The sequence below is a fragment of the Dermacentor silvarum genome, chromosome 6 (genome assembly GCF_013339745.2).
Source record: "Dermacentor silvarum isolate Dsil-2018 chromosome 6, BIME_Dsil_1.4, whole genome shotgun sequence".
Classification (NCBI taxonomy): domain Eukaryota; kingdom Metazoa; phylum Arthropoda; class Arachnida; order Ixodida; family Ixodidae; genus Dermacentor; species Dermacentor silvarum.
The window spans coordinates 90,218,876-90,241,909 of record NC_051159.1 but is presented as its reverse complement, the minus strand read 5'-3'; positions in this window follow the sequence as shown (position 1 = coordinate 90,241,909).

The window sequence follows — 23,034 nt, the reverse complement described above, 5'->3', positions numbered from 1 at the left end:
ATTAGGTATTGAGCTATCCGGATTACACGCCACGATGCAGGCGTACTTCTAGCAGAACTGCAGGTGAACCACTTCTTCGGCACAGTTCTGTGCCTGGAGTCGAGACAAATGAATATCAGATAGTGGTCAAGTTTCTTTGCTACTCCATGCGGTTTAAAAAGCTACAACTGATTTGCCACCACCGCAAAGACAATGTCGGCTCTCCTGAGAAGCAAGTGAAAAAGACAGGCAAAGAAGAAACGTTGCTCTCAGTTTATTTTACCTTCGAGGTGAATTTCAAAAATTTACGAAATCCGATGTACTCTGAAGACGTAAAACATTCCCGGAGAGATGGCCGGTGAATCCCGTTTACGGTCTCGGAAGAGCAGTAAAGTCAAACTCGTTTAAACTCCGGATGGTTTCACCAATTTTGAGCCTCGCGCGACCACCAGTCTTCTTGTTGTTGTTCTTTTTTCCTTTTTTTTTGCAGTGTCGCAATCCTGAGAGAGAACTGCAACACTAGATTAACCATGCAAGTGAAATTTATACAAGACCTGGCGACAAAAGCAATTCTCCTGGCTCCCTGATTCGTCGTTGTCCCGTTGCGCTTAACGGCTGCTTCTGGGAAGCAAGTCCTGTTTTGTCTTACTTATTTCTCTTTTTTATTTCTTTATCTTACACTGAACGAGCATTCTGAAGCGCACGTACTATGCCCATTACACCCGGCTAAAGAGGCTTTAGTAAATGCAAAACGAAAGGATCAAGACTTGAATATAGCGGTAGATTGGAATAGTGAGCAGTCAAGTGTTTGTTTCATAATGATGCGATTAAAAGGACCACCGTTTGCCTGGCAATCTACTGTGCCCGGTATTATGAAACCTTATCTTTTCCTTTCGCTAATGCAATGCGTGCGCCTTTTTTTCTCCTAACTGTGCATTGTTTCAACTTTCCGTTCCTGTCCTCCTTTCCCCTCGTTTGTTTGTTCCATGCGCCGTCCATTTCATTTATTACAGCGCGGGAACGAATGCACGTGGCATATCCCCCATAGCAGTGATGTCCTTGTTTATCCACTTGTCTCATTCGTTACCAGATTCATGTTTCAATAAATCTTGTCGTTTGTTTTGTTTTTCTCTGTCGCTCTCCATTTCCCTTTCTCCGTCTTATTCCCATTCTCGCGAAATAAAAGTGGAGCACCGTACCATGTAGCGGTGTTACGCAGTTTGAAAACAGCCCCACGACGAAAAACAGTCCAATTCCACGAAAAGCCTTCTTTTCTTACAGGAGGAGTTCAACGACCGGAATGAGCAGGAAAGACAGGAGAAGAAGAAAGCCAGAGGCGTATGAATAAAAGTAAATATAAACAATCACGCTACACCCCCGTACGTGCTTGACAAAGTCGTGGAGCAAGTACTGCGTTATGCCAGTGGATATTCTCCGTTTCATTCCTTCTCTGTTTTGTTATGCTGGCCATTTTGTAAACCTTCGTGGCACATTGAGTACACGCACACCCACAAAAAAAGGTAGACGAATATTTCGTATAGAGGGAGGCGTGTTCCCCATCGGGTGCCACCGTCTAGCGTCTTCTCGCCGAAAGAGAGAGAGAGAGCCGGCGCGAGAAAAAGCGCTTTATGGCAGGCGTAAACGCGTTGAGGCGAGTTGCGAGTGTCCTGTCGTGCGTGCCGAGCGTCCAAGCCATCGTAGGCGCACGGACTCGGTCCATAAGGCACTGCTGGCCCCCTCAGGGCCCCCATGCTGCCTCCTCCGAGGCCCATCACTGTCTGTCTGAGATAGATACTGCAAGAACGGCGTCCAGGAAGGCCACACACTGTGCCATGAAGATTTCAGTGACAGCCCACAAAGCCGTGTGGAGGGCAAGGCAAAAATATTTGCATTGTTTGCTGCGTGTTTGCATTCTCGAAAAGGCCGAGAGAGTTCCTTCAATTTGTCCTTTTTGTTCGCACCTGCGTCTTTTTGTTCCGTTTTTTTTTTCTTTCTCAGGCGCTTAAATACACATCGCTACGTCCACCCCGCCCACAGCCCCTTGAGAAATGCTGCAGTGACTGTCTCGACTTGGTCGCTTGCCAATTTGTGGCGGTGATTTCATTTGTAGACTTTTTCGGTGGTTCCATTATGTCTACCAAAGCAGTACCATTCAATTTAGGACCATCTCGGCGAAAAATCCCCTCCCCTTCCTACGTGTAGGGTAACAAACTGGACAAAGTCTAGTTAACCTCCCTGATTTTCCTTCCTTCTCTCTCTCGCTCTTTCTCTATTGGCTAAATATGTGCGCTGACTCTTTCTATCTAGTTATTTGGTTTGCAGAGGAAAAGCGGTCAGCGCTTACGTGAACTAAATGCGAGGAGGGGCACCGGTCAAGTGTTTATTGGCCAAGTGGTTCCGTCGGAGTTTATACTAGCGTTATTTCTCTGTTTCTGGTCAGTGACCAGTCCACTGATGCATCGTAAAACTTGTCGTAAATCGTTTGATAAGATTCACTGGTGCGCTCAGAGATTACCATTGACAAGTACGCTTGGCTGACACGTCGTCAGTAGTTCCCCAGCGATGACGCGCGAGAAACTGACGCGTCTATTATTGTCGTGGCCATATAAACCAGTCAACGCGACGTGAATGTATCGCCGCATGTATAAGCAACATGAACCAAGGAGTGATGGGAACATGTCACTGCTAACAACTGTGCGTTTATTACAGTAGAACCGCAGTACACTATAAAATAATCTAAACCTTTTAAAAGTGAATAAGAGTGTACGTCGGTCTACAACTGACACCCTTACACTGTTTTTGAAGCGTAAAGGACTGAATTATAGACCGATTTATACCTGTATTCATTTCAAGGGTGTACATTATTTTACGTTGTACCTCCTCGCTCGCGTTTTGATGCATCGAAATTGCGAAGTTACCGAAATACCAACGAAATGCAGTCACACATCGTGTCGCAGTCGGTGCTTATACGTCTGGTTTTCTTAGTCCTACGAACTGCTACAATAACTATCCAGGAGCTGCGCATCGTCAAAACCAGTATATATATATATATATATATATATATATATATATATATATATATATATATGACATCACCACCCCAATTATCGTTACCATCAGACTTTAATGTTCACTGCAGAATGAAGACCTCCTTCACGAAATCTACAAAAAACGTCACCCACGTCAGTTCATATTTCAAAAGAAACATGCGTGCAACAGTCCCGCAGCTCGCGACTCTCAATAGCGCAATCAAGGCTTCATTCTAGCAGGGATTCGAGATAGGCTTCACGGAAGCGCTTTACAGAGCGCGAAGCGGTGAAAAAGCGGCAGCGAAAGCGAAAGCGCAGGCGGACCAACCAGAGTAACTGGGCCTCGCTTAAAGGCACCGCAAGGATCTCCGCGTTCCTCGACGTCGCTTCTCGTCGCTCAACAAATTTAAGCCGCCGGCCATATGCGGAGCGTCGCACGCGAATGGAGATGGCCCTGGATAGGCCTAACGCGCTGGTGATGACATATTTCAGTATATTAAGCACGGACAAAAAAGAAGAGAGGGAAAAAAAGCGGGGAGAGGAAGCGCGCGAGAAAGCCTAGCAAAAGGAATTCGATGCCCGAGAAAGGAAAACGAGGGGAAAGTGGGATGGAAGAACAAATGCCAGAACATCTTTTATTTTTTTTCTTAAAAATTATATCCTGCACTTAGGAGGCTCCCACACATTTTGAGAGCCTTAACGCGAGTGGGGGAAAACTAATCCCGCGAGCAAACGACGTCCGACGCGCACAAAATGGCAAATAAGGTATCATAATCGAGTAAGAGAAGAACACAGAGGCTGGACAAAGAAAGGCGCTGGGCCTCGTTCTTTTGTTTCCGGCCCTTTTATTTTTTTTTCTATAGATCTTACTGTATAATACGTGCGTATGCTTGTGTGTGTCTGTCCAATTCTTTGTTTCTTATAAAATAAAAACAATGAAAGAAAGTGAGGGGAGGAAGACGAGCAAATTCCATTAAAAAAGACGCCCTCACAAAGCGAGACTTTATTGTCTTGTCTCGCCTCTACTACGCGCCTTGCTGCGCTCTGTAGGGCCCATATCGGTGCATCCCATTATATTCTGCTCTACGGGTGAAACTCACTCTTCGCTTCTGGAAACAGAGGGGGGCGATAAAGAAAAATAGAATTATGGCAACATCTTTTTTGTTTCCTTCCCCGAAAAACCGTTTAGCTCCTATTTGGGTTCGAACGAGCTGCCTGTGTTTAACGTCCTCGTTCTTATTTTTTTCATGTTGTTCCTTAACAGCCTACTTTTACAATTCCTCGTGGGATACTTCTTCAGTCTTTTGTAAAGGACTTATGGCACTTGCAACATCCACTTGCAACTGCCCAAAAAGCTCCCTTGCACTGGCCATGGCAGCGCAGTGGCAACTGGCGCGATTTGCGACGTTTCGAGTGCTTTGTGCCCTGGATAACGCCATTGTGAAACAGTTTTGCAGGACGACTCGGCACATTTCTGAACTCGTGCTTTCGCGAGGGCTTAGCTAAACTTTGATGATTCTGCCGACACCGGCAGGAACCCTTGCGAAGACTTTCGACTTGCTCTTAAAGTTCTTGTTCGACCATTCAAAAGCGAAACTATAGTTAATAACAAGGCAGCAAGTATACCACTGCTGCCGTAGCCTATGACGCCCCTGTACAAGGAAAGTTAGCGCTAACAAAAGTTCCTATAACATTTTGAATAGCGTGCACGTTTTGGTTTGCTTGAGGGGAATTTAAGAAAAAATATATATACTTAAACAAAGCGAGCGGCGTTCCGTCAACGTTGTTGATGTCGTCGTCATGTCAGCTATTTCTATTTTGGGTGGCACTTAAGACATTTTGTGATTATTTGTGCTCCACATTTGTTTTCTTTAACGTTGCACACAGCAAGTTGGATGACGAACACAAAGCCGCATGGAAGCGGAAGAGAAGACAACGTAGCCCGTGAAGTCGATAATCAGCTCGGCAGGAGGCGAACGGTTCACATGGCGAGGGATTGAGAGAGGGACAGGTCACCTTTGTCTCAGATTGCTTCGATCCGAGGTAATATTTTCCGGGGGACGGTGTTGATCCCCTAATTCACCTGCCTTCTCAGGACCATCCGGGTTAATCCCTTGTCGCAAGCTCGGCCTCAGGCCCATGTTCCCACCGAGCTTGTGTTGATCATGGATGCACTCTTACTTCCGAGCTTTTCTTCACACCTGCCTTTCCCACTCCGTTTCTCTCTTTCTTTATTACCATCTGAAACAATGGCTGCGTACAGCTGAAGGGCTGTAGATGCTGAGTGGCAGCCTGCTAGTGATAGTAACAAATAAACCAATAAACTTTTAGGGGCGAAGCTCCTTAGGGTCGAGCCTTGTCCCTCGTCGCGCCGTCGTAGCCACGCTAGTACTCGCCGCTCCCACTAGAGGCGCAGCTGTGCTCTCTTTCTCTTTCTCTCTCGTTCCCGACGCGCGCTCTCTCTCTCTCTCGTCTATAGCTAGTGGCGCTGCGGTGCACAAGGGCATTCAACCCCGACGCGCGCTCTCTCTCTCGTCCGTAGCTAGGGGCGCTGCGGTGCACAAGAGCGTTCGTTCCACACGCCCGCTCTCATTCTCTCTCGTCCGTAGCTCTGGTTTACCCGAATGCGTTCGTATCTCTTTCTCTTACTCTCTCGTTCCCGACGCTCTCTCTCTCTCTCTCGTCCGTAGCTAGGGGCGCTGCGGTGCACAAGGGCGTTCGTTCCCGACGTGCGCTCTCTGTCTCTCGTTCCCGACGCGCGCTCTCTTACTCTCTCTCGTCCGTAGCTAGGGGCGCTGCGGTGCACAAGGGCGTTCGTTCCCGACGCGCGTTCTCTTTCTCTCTCGTCCATAGCTCTGGTTTGCCCGAATGATCCACTGGTGCTTCGCCCACTCATCATCATTCACGTCGTGAATATGCGGTGATCTTTTTTTCTGTTTCTTTCTTTTTCTTGCGAACTTTGTATAGGGGTGTATAGGTTAGAGTAATTTCTTTGTTTCTCAGACAAAAAGAAAATAAAGAAACTTCTTATATATTATTAGATGTGCTTTCTTATAACTTTGAAAACCTTGTTGCGCTTCTTCCGGAGAACTGGTCTCAGAGACAGATTTTAAGCAATGTCGTATTCTCCTTTTTTGTGTGCTCTTCTTTACGCTTTTTTTACATCTCTTTTCTATTATCTTTTACTCCCCTAGCTCCCTTTCCCCAGCACAGGGTAGCCAGCCGCTCTGAGAAGTGGCTAGCCGCCCTGTCTTTCCGTCTATTCCGCCTTCCTTCCTTTCCTCTTACTGAATGATAAGAAAGGCTGCCATTAACATTCGAAAGAGCAAGCTGCCAGTCAATCTTTGCCGCGACGTTATTTTTTTGTTTTGTTTTTAAGGAACTAAAAGTACTCAGTGAAACCTTTGATCGCAGTAGCTGCTGCTTTATCTTGCAAGCTCTCATTTTGTGATCGCACGAATCTGCCAGGAACAGAGGCGTAGGAGACCCTGTTCCAGGCACGTTTAGTTTGCATGTTGTCTAAAGAAAAGCACGCCAACGTGATTAGAGAGACAGAAAATAAGCGATGAAAGGCATACCGCTTAACCAGACTAGCTGGTTAAGTTGCGTGATTACAAAAGATGAGAAACACAGCAGTGCAAACAAAGGTGGAAAATCTAGATGAATGCGATCAGATACGCACCGAGCCCTGCCCAATTATTTCAGTTCTGGCAGTAAGCGTGGGGCGTCAGTCATTTTTCTAAATTTTCGGTCGACAAGAGTTAGTCACACATCGTGGGCAGCGCGCGTGTCGCCTACCGTGAATCGCAAGGTAACAGTCACGTAGTGAAGCTGGAAGCCGAGCTTTTGATGCCCGAAGTGTGCGGTGAAATTTCCGCCGGAACAACCTCAGGATGGTTGTCGACAATAATGCAATTAGCATTGAAGCAATGCAGCGGCAAACCATATTGCCACCGCAAAGACGCTTCACACGTGAGGCCTGCATAGAAAGCCGAGCTCCTCTCTCGCGCTTCCATCTGGACATGCTGCGTCATCGTACGGCGCCGACGCAAAGTCCGCGCGTGGCGCCTACATGACTATATATGGCGGGGGTTCGATTCTGTCCAGCACCGAACAAAACTTTTAATTATTTTTAAGCAGCGGCCCATACCCATGCAGTGGCACAAACCCTTTTTTCCCAGGTTGTCGTCAAATGGTTTTACTGATAAGCGGCACGTACCCAGCATCATAAACCCAGTGCCCCAGTGTTGGTCCGACGGTTGGTTTGGAAACCCGTTCGCTCAGCACAGCAACCCTATGCTGTACCCGTTGGACCATGGACTACCCAGTGACCCAATTAAGTTAGCTGTAAAACGGTTAGATAGATAGATAGATAGATAGATAGATAGATAGAATAGATAGATAGATAGATAGATAGATAGATAGATAGATAGATAGATAGATAGATAGATAGATAGATAGATAGATAGATAGATAGATAGATAGATAGATAGATAGATAGATAGATAGATAGATAGATAGATGGATAGCGGACACAATTCGTGCATGAGTTCGCTTATTGAGAAAACGGTGTGCTTCATTTACTGTGTTAATTTATTATTTTCCATTTCCACCAACCACAGTCTTGCTAACCCTACCCAAGGCACGCTCGGCGTGAGCTCGCTTAAGAACTGCACAGCGGAGCGTAAGGTAGTTCGTAAGAAACTGGAAGCAGTGTGTTGCGGTGAATCATCGTTGCACTAAGTGTTTAGGGAGTAGGCGAGCGGGGATGGCGGTGCGATGACTGGCACAAGAGACCTATTAGTTCATTCAAAGAAATACTAAACTCCAACACGCAAACACGATGTCGTATTGCACTGCTGCGTCGCTCTTCCAGAGTTTTTCTCACTTTGTTGAGCAAAGATAAACAAGGCTTTAAAGGATGAAATCTCCATTGAAGGACGAACATGCTACGTTGCGGGTTTATGTGGTATCTCTTTACTACTTTGAAAGACCTAGAAAAGAGCAACACCGGAGCTATTCTCTTCACAACGTGAGACCGACAGCTCGACGCGAGTCTAAATGGCAGTGACTTAAGCGACTGACAGTCAGGGACGATAGCGAGAAAACGGACCCGCTATTTCACAAATGGCTCAAGTATCACCGGCAATCGCACTCAGCATAGCGGCCGTGCTGGCACGCCATGCCCTCGCTTCAACCAACGTTCACTAATGCATGGCAGTTAGTGGCGAGCAGCGTTAAAAGGGCAGTCACGCCCCTACCTCGAAGTACAGCATACAACAGCTCTCGGAGCCTGATCGGTCCTTGCCCCTGGGCGCGCGCACAACGGCCGCGATTCTCTGGCAGTTGAAAACACGGCGAGAAAAAGGATGAGGAGGACGAAGAGGAGGAGGGGTGTGAGGATCGCGTACGAGCGTAGCGCCTGCGGCCAAAGAGTCCGAGTCGCGACTCTCTGGCGGGGCAGGATGCACACATCAGCGGAATTAATGGGGCGGACGACAACGGCGAAGAGGGGCCGAGAGCAGACAGAAGGAGCGAGGGGAGCAGCAGAAGGAGGAAAGATAGCAGTGGGCGCCGCTGCAAGCATCGGAATCGGCAGAAGAGAAACGGGCCGCTCGCCGTGGGAGTGGCTAACGGCTCTTGATGTCCTGACGACTGGTTTATACAGGCTGCGCGAAGCTTCGCTGCCGCAAGCAGATATCGATACAGTACGGCCCCGCGAGCCGGCCACGCTGTCGACTATGCGTATTAGATCAGCCGGGGCGCTAATTTGGTTAGTATCGTGTTCCGAGGGCTAGCAGCGTCTTGGGCCATGGTGTTCGACGGGTCCCTGCTCCGCAATGCCGTCACAACGTAGCGGCTCACACACGCAGGAAGTTAGGCCATCGATCATCTTTCAGCTGCTTTAGCTCAAAACAGGCAAAATATTCAAGAATAGAAACAATAAGTCGCCTCAGTTTTAGGACTATTTTGCTTGAGTGCATAAACACTGAGAGTAAAGGCGCGATTTTCTAGTAACATAGATTATTCAATAATTGTGGCTTCGTCACCTCCCTGAGAGGGGGGCAACGGAGCTTCTCAGACCATTCATTAAAGTTCTTTGTCTGTCTGTCTGTTGCCTGGCAATCTGCCGAACTGCAGCCCTAATTCTGTAACGTGCATTGGCCACGCCATTTTCTAATTCTGCACTATTCCACTCAAGAAACGTCGAGCCTGTACCATCATGATTATGATCATCATAATCACCATTGACAGGGTATTTGTATGTCCACTGCCGGATGAAGGGCCCTGCCTGAGATATCCAATTACCCTGTCTTGCGCTAGATGATTCCTAATGGCACCTGAAAATTTCCTAACTTTGTCATCCCACCCAGTTTTCTGCCGTCCTCGGGTGCGCTTCCCTTCCCTTGGCACCCATGCTGTAACTGTACTGGCCCACCGGATATCTACCCTACGTATTACACGGTCTATACCCAGGTCCATTTCTTTCTCCTAATGTCAACTAGAATATCTTCTATCCCAGTTTGCTCTCGGATCCACATCGCTCTCTTCCCGTCTCCTAATGTTACGCATAACCTTTCTCGTTCCATCGCTCTTTGTGCGATCATTAGCTTGTTCTTGTGCTTCTTTTTGACCTTCAAGATTAACCTTCAAGTTTCTGCCCTATGTGTTAGTAATGCTAGAATGTAATGATTTTACTTCTCTTTTTGAGGACTCCGGTTAAGAACTCGATCATGATTTCTTATGAGCTCCAGCCCATTTTTGTTCTTCTGTTAGCTTCCCTCTCATGATCAGGGTCCCTTGTGAGTAATTGACCTAGATAAACGTACTCCTGCAGAGGTTCCAGAGGCTGACTGCCTATCATAAATTATTGTTTTCTGCATCTACCCCGAACTATACCCAGATTATTTGGGCAAATTATGTAGGACAGAACACGCCACCCTAGAACACATTCTATGGAATTGCGCACATGTTCAAGATGAATATGCAGTCTCCCCAGAACAGCTTGGGGCGCGGTGGAAAGCCGCACTGATCAGCTCAGATCTGCAAGATCAACTATGGGCCATCCAGCGAGCTCGAAAGGCGGCCGGGAGACAGGGTCTCTCTACCGCCCCTGGCACGGCCTAGGCCCAGGCCTCAATCCGCTGGTCTCAATGAAGTTGTTTCACTCACTCACTTGCCAGGCTATTGAACACTACATGTGTCTTCTGCGTGATAATTTTCAACCATACTTTTACACTTTCTTGGTTAAGGTCATCAATCATTTGTTGTAATTAGCCCCCAGCGTTGCTGAACAGGACAGTGTCATCTGCAAATTGAAGGCTGTTGAGATATTCGCTGTTGATTCTCACTGACCCTCTACTATCTAAATTTGACCGCAAGTGCCTGATTAAAAAGTAGACGTAATGCTGAAGTGACCCCTGATTGCCTGGTCAGTTTGTGTTTTTCTGTCTTGTTTGATACCATGCCTGTGCATTGAGAAAGGTGTCCGAGCTAAGGCACTAAGCACAAACTAATTCAAACGTCTTTCCGGCGTATTTTGGGGGTAGCTCCCGCGTGGTTGAAACCACGCTTATACTACAGTGAAATCGCGGTTCATATGCTTTTTGTGAGGTCGTCATTTCTAAGAGAGACTGAATGGTTAGCCTGGACGACATATAGATCTATGACTTCCTTCCTATTTGATGATGAGGCAAAAAAAAAGAAAAAAAAAGAATTGAAGCCGCATGTAGGCCTTTCCACCTAACGAAATGAAATCAAGACTCAAGTTATGGTCCATGCCTTACGTCTTTGCCGACCACACCAGCAGTGCTACAGTCTAATTTATGCATCGTTTTTTTTTTCTTAGTGGAGAGATCCTGCAAGATCAGTGAGACGCGGCGAGAACCTGCCTGGACCCGCTGACATCACCTGTACAAATTTAGCGCATCACTCAAAACTGAGCTTTTACCGTCGCCTTCCGACAAGTAACAAAAAAGGTCATGATGCACCTAACATTCCTTTCGAAGGAACGATTTTACGTGAAGTCAAGTGTATATATTTAAACAGTTTGAAGTCCTTCCATCCAGCACTGCACCGTAACGGAAGAAAACCTATAACATGAAAGTCACGAGGCGAAAACCTGCGGTGCATTTGAGCGTGACGAATAATTCCATCTACTTCCGATCTCCCTGAGATTGTTCTCTTAATAAATAATTATTTGTGGCATGCCCAGAGAATAGAATAGGTCACCTGTGACTTGAAGCAAAAGAAACTTTGGCAGTCGTGCAAACTTCTTTCATAATAAATCCCCCCCCCCCCTCTCTTCTTTTGGCCCGGTGAAAAAACATTCTGAGCTCTCGTTTTGCAACTCAGCACGCTCTAAGAACTTAGAACCCGCCTACTATACTTATCATGTTGTCTCGTATCATTTCTATTATTCTGAGCTTTCGCAGGACTGTTTACATCTCAGGCGCGCCAGTGTCTCCTACGATGTAATTGGCTAGGTTTTCCAGCATCTGTGCTGCTATTACGCAATGACTTACTGCTGAAAAATTGCCGACGCCCAAAATGAAGTCAGACCCTATATAGCGCAAGCGAGGTTTCATAAAGGGCATAAGTGCCTACTGCTGTACTTCAGACGCCTGATTGGTTGTCCAGTGCTACGTCACAACATCAAAGAAATAAGGCTTTGATGACACCGAGCACGAGAGCATGAAGCATTTCTTTTGTTTCATCTTGTTGGCTCATCTTGTTGTTTCACCTTGTTGTTGATGCTTGTATAACATTACTCATTGTTTTGTGTAGAAATTAACTATTTAGGAAAGGCAGCGGCTGGATCTCTTCAGCGTGAAATTTATGGAAGGAGACGTCAACGCAAAGGTTCTGTACAGTCGCTGCAAACGTAGCCCCTTTGCAGCGCAAAATAAGCCCAAAAAGCTAAAGTTGCGGAACCCTGTCACACATCACATAGGTGGCTATTTTTGAAAGATCGGTTAGAAATACAAATCACACGTCTACATAACTTCTTGATATAAAGTATGGCAGAATGCTGAGTCAGTGACATCACCACAGAATAGCACAAAGTGCGCGCGAGGACGAATATATTGGTTACGAAATTCGCGAATTAGGAAAGGCTGCTATACCTGCCGGGTTTCGAACGTGCAAGTTACAAAGCCGTCATAAACGTGAGTCAGCATCACCTGCGAAAAAAAAAAAGAAGGAGGGAGTTGCACCTGCTCTGCTCACCGGCAGGAAAAACTAGGCGGAATAAATCTTTTCGCTAATTACGCAAGCCTATAAAGACACGGACAGGAAGATAAAGAGGCACAGAAGACAAACGGCTGCCTACGTGTCTCGTTAGACGGGGAAAAAAAGAAAGCAACATCACGGTGTCAGCCTCGCCCTAAAAATCGAAGTAATTAATCAAGCGCCGTGCTATAACGCCACCTCTTCTGCAACCAGCCCTGCACTGCCATCCCTCGCTCTCCCACGGTCATTCGCCGGGCTACAACCCATCCCGTGCAGAAATAAGAGAACGCCACGTAGAAAAAGCTGGCTCTGACACAAAATTTGTGTCGACGAAATAATTTGTCCAGCTTCCATTTGAGCCCGACGTGCGGCGTCAATGGCACAGCGGCTACATTTCGAAGCTGTCTTTATCCCCCTCCTTGCCTTCGATGCTAAAGTTCGATTCTTCCAGCTTCTGTGCTTTCTTGATTTTTATTTCTATTTTTATTACTATTCTTTTTTTCGTATTTGCCGAGCAGCAAACCATCGAACGAGCTGGCATTTTTGCTTCGCGACTTGTGCGCTGCTCCTGAGGAAACGGAGAATGAGGAGGGATCGAATTTTGCTCCCATCGTGGAGTCCTTTCGGGTCGTCATCTCCTTACTGCAGTGGAGTTGCTCTTGATGTGTTTTTTTTTCTCTCAATCTCATGCCCCGTTGTAATTCTTGCCTCGTCCCAGCATCGTTCGGTGTTCGCATCGAACCCAGCGACTCTTTATGGGTTTTCATTCACGGCTACGTCGGATTGCGTCGTCAACAATCCTTTTAAGATATCCGGCGAAGATCGGGTACGAGGTGACGGAAAAAGGAGTGTGGGGGGGGGGGGATAGGAGGAGATGGTGGGCTCCGCGTGTTGGGCGTCGGGGCAATGAGACAGAAAAATAATTTGCGACGAATAGTAAGTGACAGCGTGCGCCTTCCCGAGGAACGCTGAGCGTATTTGCAAGCTGGGAATCTGCGCCTTGCAAATAAGCAGCAACGAGACGATCCCCCTCCCCCCACCCTTCCCCAGTCATCCCACCCCCGGCATTCGCCATTATGGTGGAAGTATAGCTGAATGTTATTGGAGAAGCGATGGACGAGCCTGGGGATGGCTTCTCTTGCTGCTCTTAAGTCTTAATAGGGATGCAAGCGAATTAAAGTTTCAAACGAGCAGGAAGCGTTTTTGAAGCAAGTTGCAGTTTTTTTTTCGCCATTTTGTCTTTCTCTTCGTTCTCTCGCTGTCGCTCTCTCTGTAGCATAATTTAAGGTAGTGCGTGATTTGGGTGTAAAACTTGAAAAAAAAAATTTAACTGACAGCTCGCAGGGGTAATAATATTTACAGAGAGACGCAGGGAAAATGAATGATGACGAAGAAACTAATGGCGTGTAGAAATGTTTCGCGACTCATTTCGAAAGCGAACAAAACAAAGATATTGGGCAAAATAGAAGCGCCCTGTCAGAAACACCACCTTTATTTACACCTGTTTTTTTTCTTTCGTGAGCACTGATAGCTCGATTAACTTTCATAAGATGTTTTTATACTTTTATACGCATAATCAGGCCAAATACAGCCTAATGAACGTGTCCTTTCCAAAATTCACTCATCGAACGCATTGAAACTGACTGCGTCTTTACGATATTTTTAGACAATCAGGTTCGATCGATACGACGCTATCACATCTTCGGTTTTCTAATTGCCGGACCACTCGCCTTTCAGCAACTGTTGAAACATGGCTTTACATAAAAGTAGTCAGTGGCCTATTCAGAAGCTATTATAATGCATATTATATATGTCTTTGCAAAAGGATGATTTTATATTGTGCATATCCTTGTTCTTAAGAATAACATTTTCAGGTCTTCTGTACAAGATGCCCAAATCAAGGACAGCAGCATTTTAATGTGAGGATCATTGCTTTCTCTTAAGCCATTTTTATAATAGAACAAACAGTAATAGAAGATGAAATGCAGGGATATAATTGCTGCATCTATTTCTCTGAGAACCCGCACTGGCTGGATAGTTCCGAACGGACGGATACATTTAGAGAAAAAGGAGAGAACAAACATGGTCTCAAGCAAAAAGAGGAAACGTTGTTGAACAGCTATTTGGAAAAACCCTTTCAGTGCACCTGAGGCACATCCTGGTTATACGCTGTGTCGCCCGAGAAAAAAAGACTGTCACCGACTCCATCTAGACATAGTACCGCGAAACAACAGCGATGGATTCAGGAAAACGCACACAGTGGAAGATCCTGTTTGGGAGTGCTGACAACAAGGGATGTGGATATTCAGAAGCTAGAGGAAGCAACATAACCTAGGAATCGAAGTGGGAAAAAGAGGGATCTACCAGAAAGAGGTCGTATACAATTTCTTTCGGAGAATACAATACGTACACCAAGAGGCGACAACAAAAGGTGCGGGGCACTCAGACTGGGCTAAAGATAAAGGACGCATAGCTGACGTCGCGGGCACTCTTGTTTTACATAGCCACCCCTCAACAAAAGTATACTGAAAACTTTTTGTTCCGTGCATTATTCATTGAGCTTTTCTCTTGGCTTGCCGCAATCACCGGCGCGAAGCAACTGCCTCGGCTCGCGGGAGTGCGACTTTGCATTGCCTTGCTGCCTATACGCGGAGTGATGGAAGCCCGCATCGCATTGAATCGTGGGCAACTCTTCGGTCCCTATTGAGCCTTGTGCACGGGTGAACACTTCCAGGGGCGTGTGTGTAGTAAGTTTGTTTTTGTCGGTTCGTTTTCAGAGCTATCCGCCCAGCTTCTGTTACTATGCACGCCGCTGTGAAGGCACACGTAATAAGGGAGATAGTTCGTAGGTGCTCGCACGTGAGCGATGATGTCAGGTCGTGAACCTTGGCTCAGTGGCATCGAGAGCGTAGGGTCCTAGCTTTTCACATTTGGGAGACGCTTGTAGCCGGGGCGTTTTGACGGAGGAAGATCCCACGCTCTCTTATCTTAGAACAGGACATACAGTGTGCAGCTTGATTGATGATATATTAGCGTTCAATTGCGGTGGCTCTTCGTACTATTTCAGTCAGCAAGAACACATGGTGTCAAAGGTTGTGATGATGGTGAGCATAAAACTTACTGCAGTAAATTATTGTAGGCACCTCTGACCATCTGCATGTTATTCGGCTGTCTTCCTGTGTTTCGTAACGCCCGCGTCTGAAATTTAGCTGCACATTAACGAAGATGAGGTGACTGAAATCCGTTTGAAGTCTTCCATAACTCTAATCGCAAAAGGGGAGCGACAATCTTGTGAAAACTTTGAAACATAATCGATAACTGTCGTTATATTGCATTTATTGTCTCTTAGTTTTTTGGCCTCCCATCAGGATGACGTTTCTCTGTTTGTTCCTTTATGTATAGTGACAACGAAAAACTTCGTCGGCTGATGCGATAGACACAGCTCTATTTAAATTATGGGGTTTTACGAGCCAAGACCCAAATCTCATTATAAGGCACGCCGCAGGGGGGAACTCGGGAGTAATTTGGACCACATGGGTTTCTTTATGGTGCACCTAAATATAAGTAAACGGGTGTTTTCGCATTTCGCCCCCATCGAAATGCGGCCGCCGAGGCCGGGATTTGATCTCGCGACCTCGTGCTTAGCAGCCCAACACCATAGCAACCAAGCAACCACGGCGGGTTCACCGCTATGTTTGGTTCGTTGGTGTTCCGTCGTATATGTCTCAGCTTTTGTTGCCGTGCTTTAGTGTTCGCTGCCCGTTTCATCATGTCTCCTGCGGAATCGTCTACGTCCGCCATGTCAGGTCTCATTAACATGAATTATGAAGCTGGACAAGGTAAAGAGAGATAACTAAGTGGGAGGCTTGCGTACAGTGGCGTAGCCAAGGGGGGGGTTGGGGGGGTTCAAACCCCCCCCCAAAATTTTTGCACCCCCCCCCCCCCCCCCCCCCCCCCCACTAACCCACCCTTTGCTCTCGTCGCTTCGCGCTGACATAATTCAAGAAACCGGTGCTACTTTCACACTTTCGTTCCTGGGCGCTTCCGTTTGGGTTGGTAATTTACAGCGAATCATGTCTGCATATGGAAAAAAACTGTCACGGTGTTTGTCAAGGCCTTGACACTCTGTGAGCTTTTGGGCGCGAATGTGGCGGCCGCATTCTGAAACAACGAATGCGCAACAAATGAAGCAACAAAACAAATGCGGCAGCCGCATTTTAGATGAAGGCGAAAATGCTCGAGGCCCATTTACTTAGATTTAGGTGCACGTTAAAGTCTCCAGGTGGTCGAAATTTCCGGTATACATTTCCACCGCTTCCCTTCAGGTGCCGGTTAGGCCGCGTTCGCGTAGGAACTTGGTCTCGAAGCTGGCGGAAGCGGCAAAATCTTGCAAAAATCCGCCCCCCTAGGCGGCAAAACAGGCAGAAAAACAGGCGGCGAGCCAAATTGGTCAGACCGATTTTTTCGCCATGGCGAAGCGGAAACGTGGCGGAAAGTCGTTCTGCTCGACCGGAAGCTACACTAGCATGTAAACTTCAGGTCGTAACATTGAATATGGCACCAAAAGTGTAGGCTGCAATGCTGATCGACGCGATCAAGAACCACCCCTTGCTCTACGACAAGAGAAGTACTAAAACGTACTGTCAGCAATACTCGCGATAGTATTCAACGTCGCGCGACCGGAGGCGCGGCAACGAAGCCAACGGAGTCGCGTGACCCAACTTCTCGCGCTTTTGCAAAGCCAGGCGAACCCACCACCGCCGTTTCTGAGGTTTTCTTGTCTTCCGTTTATTCATTGTCCATTTCTAGAAAACAAGTAGGTAGAAGTATAAAAGCCATTTCTTCTTCCACTTCCATGACAGACAATAGTTAGGCAGATTCCTCGTTGGCGCTCCATAATTCTCCTCGCACGTGCACGGTATGTTGCAGAAGTCGCGGGGTGCTTTTTCTCGTCGCGACGATAGATTGGGAGCGTAGGTCTCACGAAGGACGCGCAGGCTTTGGCGAGCCTCAACACAAAGGGCCAGCCCGGGTTTTAGCTTTGGTATTCCCGTTGCCACTTTCGTGTCCTGGAGGCGCCGAAAATAATACGAATTGATGAAATGTTATTACAACTTGTAAATAAAAGCTATTAAAGAAATATAATCACGCCTAGGCAGCAACCTGTGACACAGCGCTACCGCGCCCGTGTGAGGAGAATTACAGAACGCCAACGAGGAATTTACCGAAGGTCGCAGATGACACGCGAAATTGCGCAAGATGATCACTTTTGATGACGGGTGGGTCAGTGAATGAACATACCGCTCGAAATAATGCGATAATGAGCGCCACCACGCCGACAAACGTACGCAGACTAGATGGATGTGGACGAAAGCGGCAGCGGCGGCCGCGGTGGTAGCAAAACAAATGTGAACTTGGACATGCGCGGAAAAGATTTGCAGCCGCTTTGGCCTTTCCGGCCGCTTTGGCCTCTCCACCCGCTTGCCGCTTCCAACTGTGAACGTAGCCATAGTCTGCAGCGCAGAACGTCTCTCGTTTGCGATTGCGCCCCTACGGAAGGCTGGTAGTTACTGTTGTGTTGCTGAATCCCCAACCAGCAATTGCGAAAGGCTGGTAGTTGCTGTTGTGTTGTGGAATCCCAAACCAGCAATGTGCCCACCAAAGGGTTGATGCCAGCAGTGAAATTCCACCGACTCGCAACAGATGCACGAAACAGACAGCCGACAAGCATGGATTACATGTGCGCAGTACAGCGTAAGTAAACTCTTGTTGCAGGCGCTGACAGTTCTCGTCGGAGTTCACGCGTCCTGAGAAATTGATTATCTGCACTATGCACTGAACAAGACCGGAATTCATTCCTGCATCACTAGTACACCAATCAGTCGAGATTCTGTGAGGTACAAGGCCGCTTCCTGTTTGCACCGGCCTAAGTGAAGCAGAAATGACTCGCACGCACTACTTAAGATGCGTACACATGCCATGACGTAAAGGCAAATGACGGCTGCACGCTCGCACACAGCGGAAGACACAGCAGCCCATGCACTTGCCGCAGGAAATGCAAGGCGACGAAAGCTTCGTAAAAAAAAAGCATTACTCGTTTTTGCGCGTATTTAAGTTTTCTAGCGCAAAGACGCAGCGAACAAGCTATTGCTATGGGAGTAGGTATAGCCTGGTAACACGTGCATTTTCACATGTATAGCCGTCCTTGACCTGTGAAACGCACTTCGCCCCGACGAGGACGACGCCATCCACGCTTAACGGAGATTAACAATTAATGATGTCTTCTCCGATCGGGCGGGTCGTCTCAATGATGCGTTTTCGAAGACTGGTCCATTCAGTGGCGCGATGAGAGACGGTTGCTCCAAACGCCCACTGTACCTGTCGTACTTACTGTATTTTACTGAGCTTACATTACTTTTTACTTAATTTCTTCACAAGCACACACTAGAGCACTGCACGGGCCGAATTTTTTCAGCCCGGGCCCGGCCCGGGCCCGTTATTACGTTGGGTGGCCCGCCCGAGCCCGATCAAAACTTTTATGGCGAGACCCGGGCCCGGCCCGGGCCCGGAAATAATCTACGTTACCCGCCCGGCCCGGCCCGCCACCCCTTTACCTTAGGCCCGAGCCCGGCCCGAGCCCGATTCTAAACTGGCCCGAACCCGGCCCGAGACCGAAAAATAATGTTTTTCAGAGTTGAGTCGCCCGAGAATAACTCACTGCACGTTACATGCACACCACCAGAAAGCCTGAGCCCGGCCCGGGCCCGGGTCAAAAAGCACACGCCGTGTCCGAGCCCAGCCCGAGCCCGTGAAAAAACAGTTCTACCCGGCCCGGCCCGGCCCACGGGCCCGGGCTTTCGGGTAAGCCCGAGCCCGTGCAGTGCTCTAGCACACACACACGCGAGGGGGGAGGGGGGGGTCCCATGTCTTTGATATACATACATAGAGGGTGCTTCATCATCATCATCATCAGCCTATATTTATGTCCACTGCAGGACGAAGGCCTCTCCCTGCGATCTCCAATTACCCCTGTCTTGCGCTAGCGTATTCCAACTTGCGCCTGCGAATTTCCTAACCTCATCATCCCACCTGACTTTCTGCCGTCCTCGACTGCGCTTCCCTTCTCTTGGTATCCATTCTGTAACCCTAATGGTCCACCGGTTATCCATCCTACGCATTACATGGCCTGCCCAGCTCCATTTCTTCCGCTTAATGTCAACTAGAATATCGTCTACCCCCGTTTGTTCTCTGATCCACACCGCTCTCTTCCTGTCTCTTAACGTTACTCCTAAGATTTTTCGTTCCATTGCTCTTTGTGCGGTCCTTAACTTGTTCTCGAGCTTCTTTGTTAACCTCCAAGTTTCTGCCCCGTATGTTAGCACCGGTAGAATGCAATGATTGTACACTTTTCTTTTCAACGACAGTGGTAAGCTCCCAGTCAGGATTTGGCAATGCCTGCCGTATGCACTCCAACCTAATTTTATTCTTCTGTAAATTTCTTTCTCATGATCAGGGTCCCCTGTGAGTAATTGACCTAGATAAACATATTCCTTTACAGATTCTAGAGGCTGACTGGCGATCCTGAATTCTTGTTCGCTTGCCAGGCTATTGAACATTATCTTTGTCTTCTGCATATTCATCTTCAACCCAATTCTTGCACTTTCTCGATGAAGGTCCTCAATCATTTGTTGTAATTCCTCTCCATTGTTGCTCAATAGGACAATGTCATCTGCAAACCGAAGGTTGCTGAGATATTCGCCATCGATCCTCACTCCTAATTCTTCCCAGTCTAAGAGCTTGAATACTTCTTCTAAGCATGCAGTGAATAGCATTGGAGAGATTGTGTCTCCTTGCCTGACCCCTTTCTTGATAGGTATCTCTACTTTTCTTGTGGAGAACCAAGGTAGCTGTGGAATCCTTGTAGATATTTGCCAAGATATTCACGTATGCCTCCTCCACTCCTTGATTACGCAATGCCTCTATGACTGCTGATATCTCTACTGAATCGAATGCCTTTTCATAATCTATGAAAGCCATATAGAGAGGTTGATTGTACTCCGCAGATTTCTCGATTACCTGATTGATGGCATGGATATGGTCCATCGTAGAATATCCCTTCCTGAAGCCAGCCTGTTCTCTTGGTTGACTGAAGTCAAACTACCGATATTTATTATCGATCACGTCACGTAGAGGAAAGCAGACGCTTGCCCCCCCCCCCCCCCCCCCCGGTCGGGCTGATGAACCCCCCCCGAAAAAAATTTCTGGCTACGCCCCTGCTTGCGTATATGGATGAGGTTTGTAGCACGGAAACACTGATAAGGAAAGAAAACTGGAAGAATATGCGCGACAACGAAGGAGAGATCATCTGTATAGCCTAATGCAATAGCGTGAACACCGATCAATTCCATTCAGAAGCAGCCATTTATAGTAGTGACGCAAAATGTCACGGCTTAGCGCATTATGCGTACCGGGTTAAAGCAAATACCTGCCAGTGTGCATAATGGTGTGTCTGGCGCTACGCGCCTCTTTTGAACGCTAACGACACTCTCAATGTATTTAGGCTGCCTTTCATAAGGCGTATTCGTGCGCCTTACTCATACACGTGATCGGTGAACCTATGTTTCAAGCAGACACGCGCCCTTGGAAAGAGGTAAGGTATCTCTACTCTCACGCCAAAGATTCCTTGACCATACAAGTCCTCTGCGGACATCTCTCGGTAGTATGAGAGACAGATAAAAAGCTGGAGTTATAATGCTAGCCGGAGTAGTTTAACAAACGTATCGAAAAGAAACTTGCTAACCAGGATAAGCTGATCTATGTGGCATAAATTAATCCGGCATATCCTCGAGTGCTGCAGTCGTGTCACGAGCGCTGCATTTGGGCACTGTCCAGTGTTGATTGTAACGTACCTTTTTTCTTCTTTTTCTGCTAATCTACTCGCTGCTGCAGTATAATAATGGTTGCGATAGCAATGAGCTTCTGAGATTAACGGGCTCTGCAGAGTATAGTCGTGCTCATTAGTGGAGCACCTTATAGCTTCCTTAGGTTTGTTATTCTCTGTAGAAAAAAAAGCATACCACGCGCGTGTATTGATGACAGTCATGCTAAGATGTATATAGAGACGGTCGTACGTAGGTTATTATATTTGGGAACAAGAGAAGGAAAAAGGTTCAGCTGTTAACTTCTTCATTGCTGTTTACTCAGTGCTCATTTCGAAATAGACCGAGTGAAAATAGGTGCCGTGGTGTGCGCACGCTAATGGCTTGTCCAAGGAACAGCGTCAAGCTCAGTTGGCAGTCGTCACGACATTTGGCCATTATCGAGATCACTTCATACTGCCACTCGGGATGTCCGCCACTGTAATGTGCGTGCAAACAGGGTGCGGGCAGCAGCACCTGTGCCACACAATTTGTTCCTGCACGGTTTTTTTTGTTATTATGGGGTTTTCCGCGCACAAACCACGATCTGATTATGAGGCACACCGTAGTGGGGGACTCCGTAAAATTTTAACCACCTGGGCTTCTTTAACGTGCACCTAAATCTAAGTACACGGGTGTTTTCGCATTTCGCCCCCATCGAAATGCGACCGCCGTGGCTGGTATTCGATCCCACGACCTCGTGCTTAGCAGCCCAACACAATAGCCACTAAGCAACCACGGCGGGTCCTGCGCCGAATCGGGCAGCAGCTGCATTTAACTTCGAGAACAGATTTCAAGCTCATCTCTCTACGATATTGACCCTTTTCGCGGAGCAGTTTGCTCTAGAGGAACGAGATGGCGCTTTCGGCGGCGCGCCATACGTTGCCTCAGCGAATGCGCACGAATACGAAAGCACTACTGCTTCTGCCCTGCTACTATGCGATCAGCTGTCAGAAATGCAAGTGGGTGTTCGCTAATGCACTGTGCCCATCATGCTGCAAAATTTTTAACGATAAGGGAAGACGTGTGCGGTAGTTAGCTGCAAAAATGTGATTCGCATATTAAGGAATAGAATCAACCTGTATCGCCGCTGCTGCATAAGGACTGCCTGTGTTGTCGGCATTTCGCGATGCACGGCTTTCCCTGAGGATAAAAAAAGGATAATTCATCCGCCAGCGCTGTATAGCTAACCTCCAAAGAAAGGACTTCAACTCCGCAACCGATCGTTACAAAAGGAAGTACCGCCACTTATTGACATTTACTGTTTCTCGCACGTTATTTACACCGTCTAACCCTACTCGCACGCAAATTTACACGCACCCCTGTCGCTAACGTATGGGTAACGTAATGAATGTGCGCACACTTGAATCAATGTGTTGAAGCGTAAGTGACAGCGACTACACCACCAAGACACGAATGTTGGAAGCTGAACGTTTCGTGACGGTCCACAGAGTAAGCGATGGACTAGCGATAATACGTCTTTGCTACAAACTACCACAAAGTACAGAACGTTTACATTCCAAGCTTTGTGCGTCGCAAGAACAAATATATCGCAGCAGAGCACACCCGCGAGCGCCTTTAGGCTGAAAATAAACAATCAGATAGTAGCCTCACCGAGGAACTCAGAACTTAGTATTACTGAGTCAGAAACATGACAAGCCGCTGCTTCGAATAATTGCCAAATAAAGAACGAGAAAAGTGATCCTGATTTAATTCATAAGCTGGAAGTTTGGACAGCTTGGAATACATTTCTAGCCTCGCTTTTAGTACAAGCACCATATACGCTGCTCGCGCCCTTTGGACAAGGCGTAATGAGCTATGAAAGCACTTACATGTCCTCTAAAGCTGTGGCCAAAGCTTTCGTGTCATCCACACAG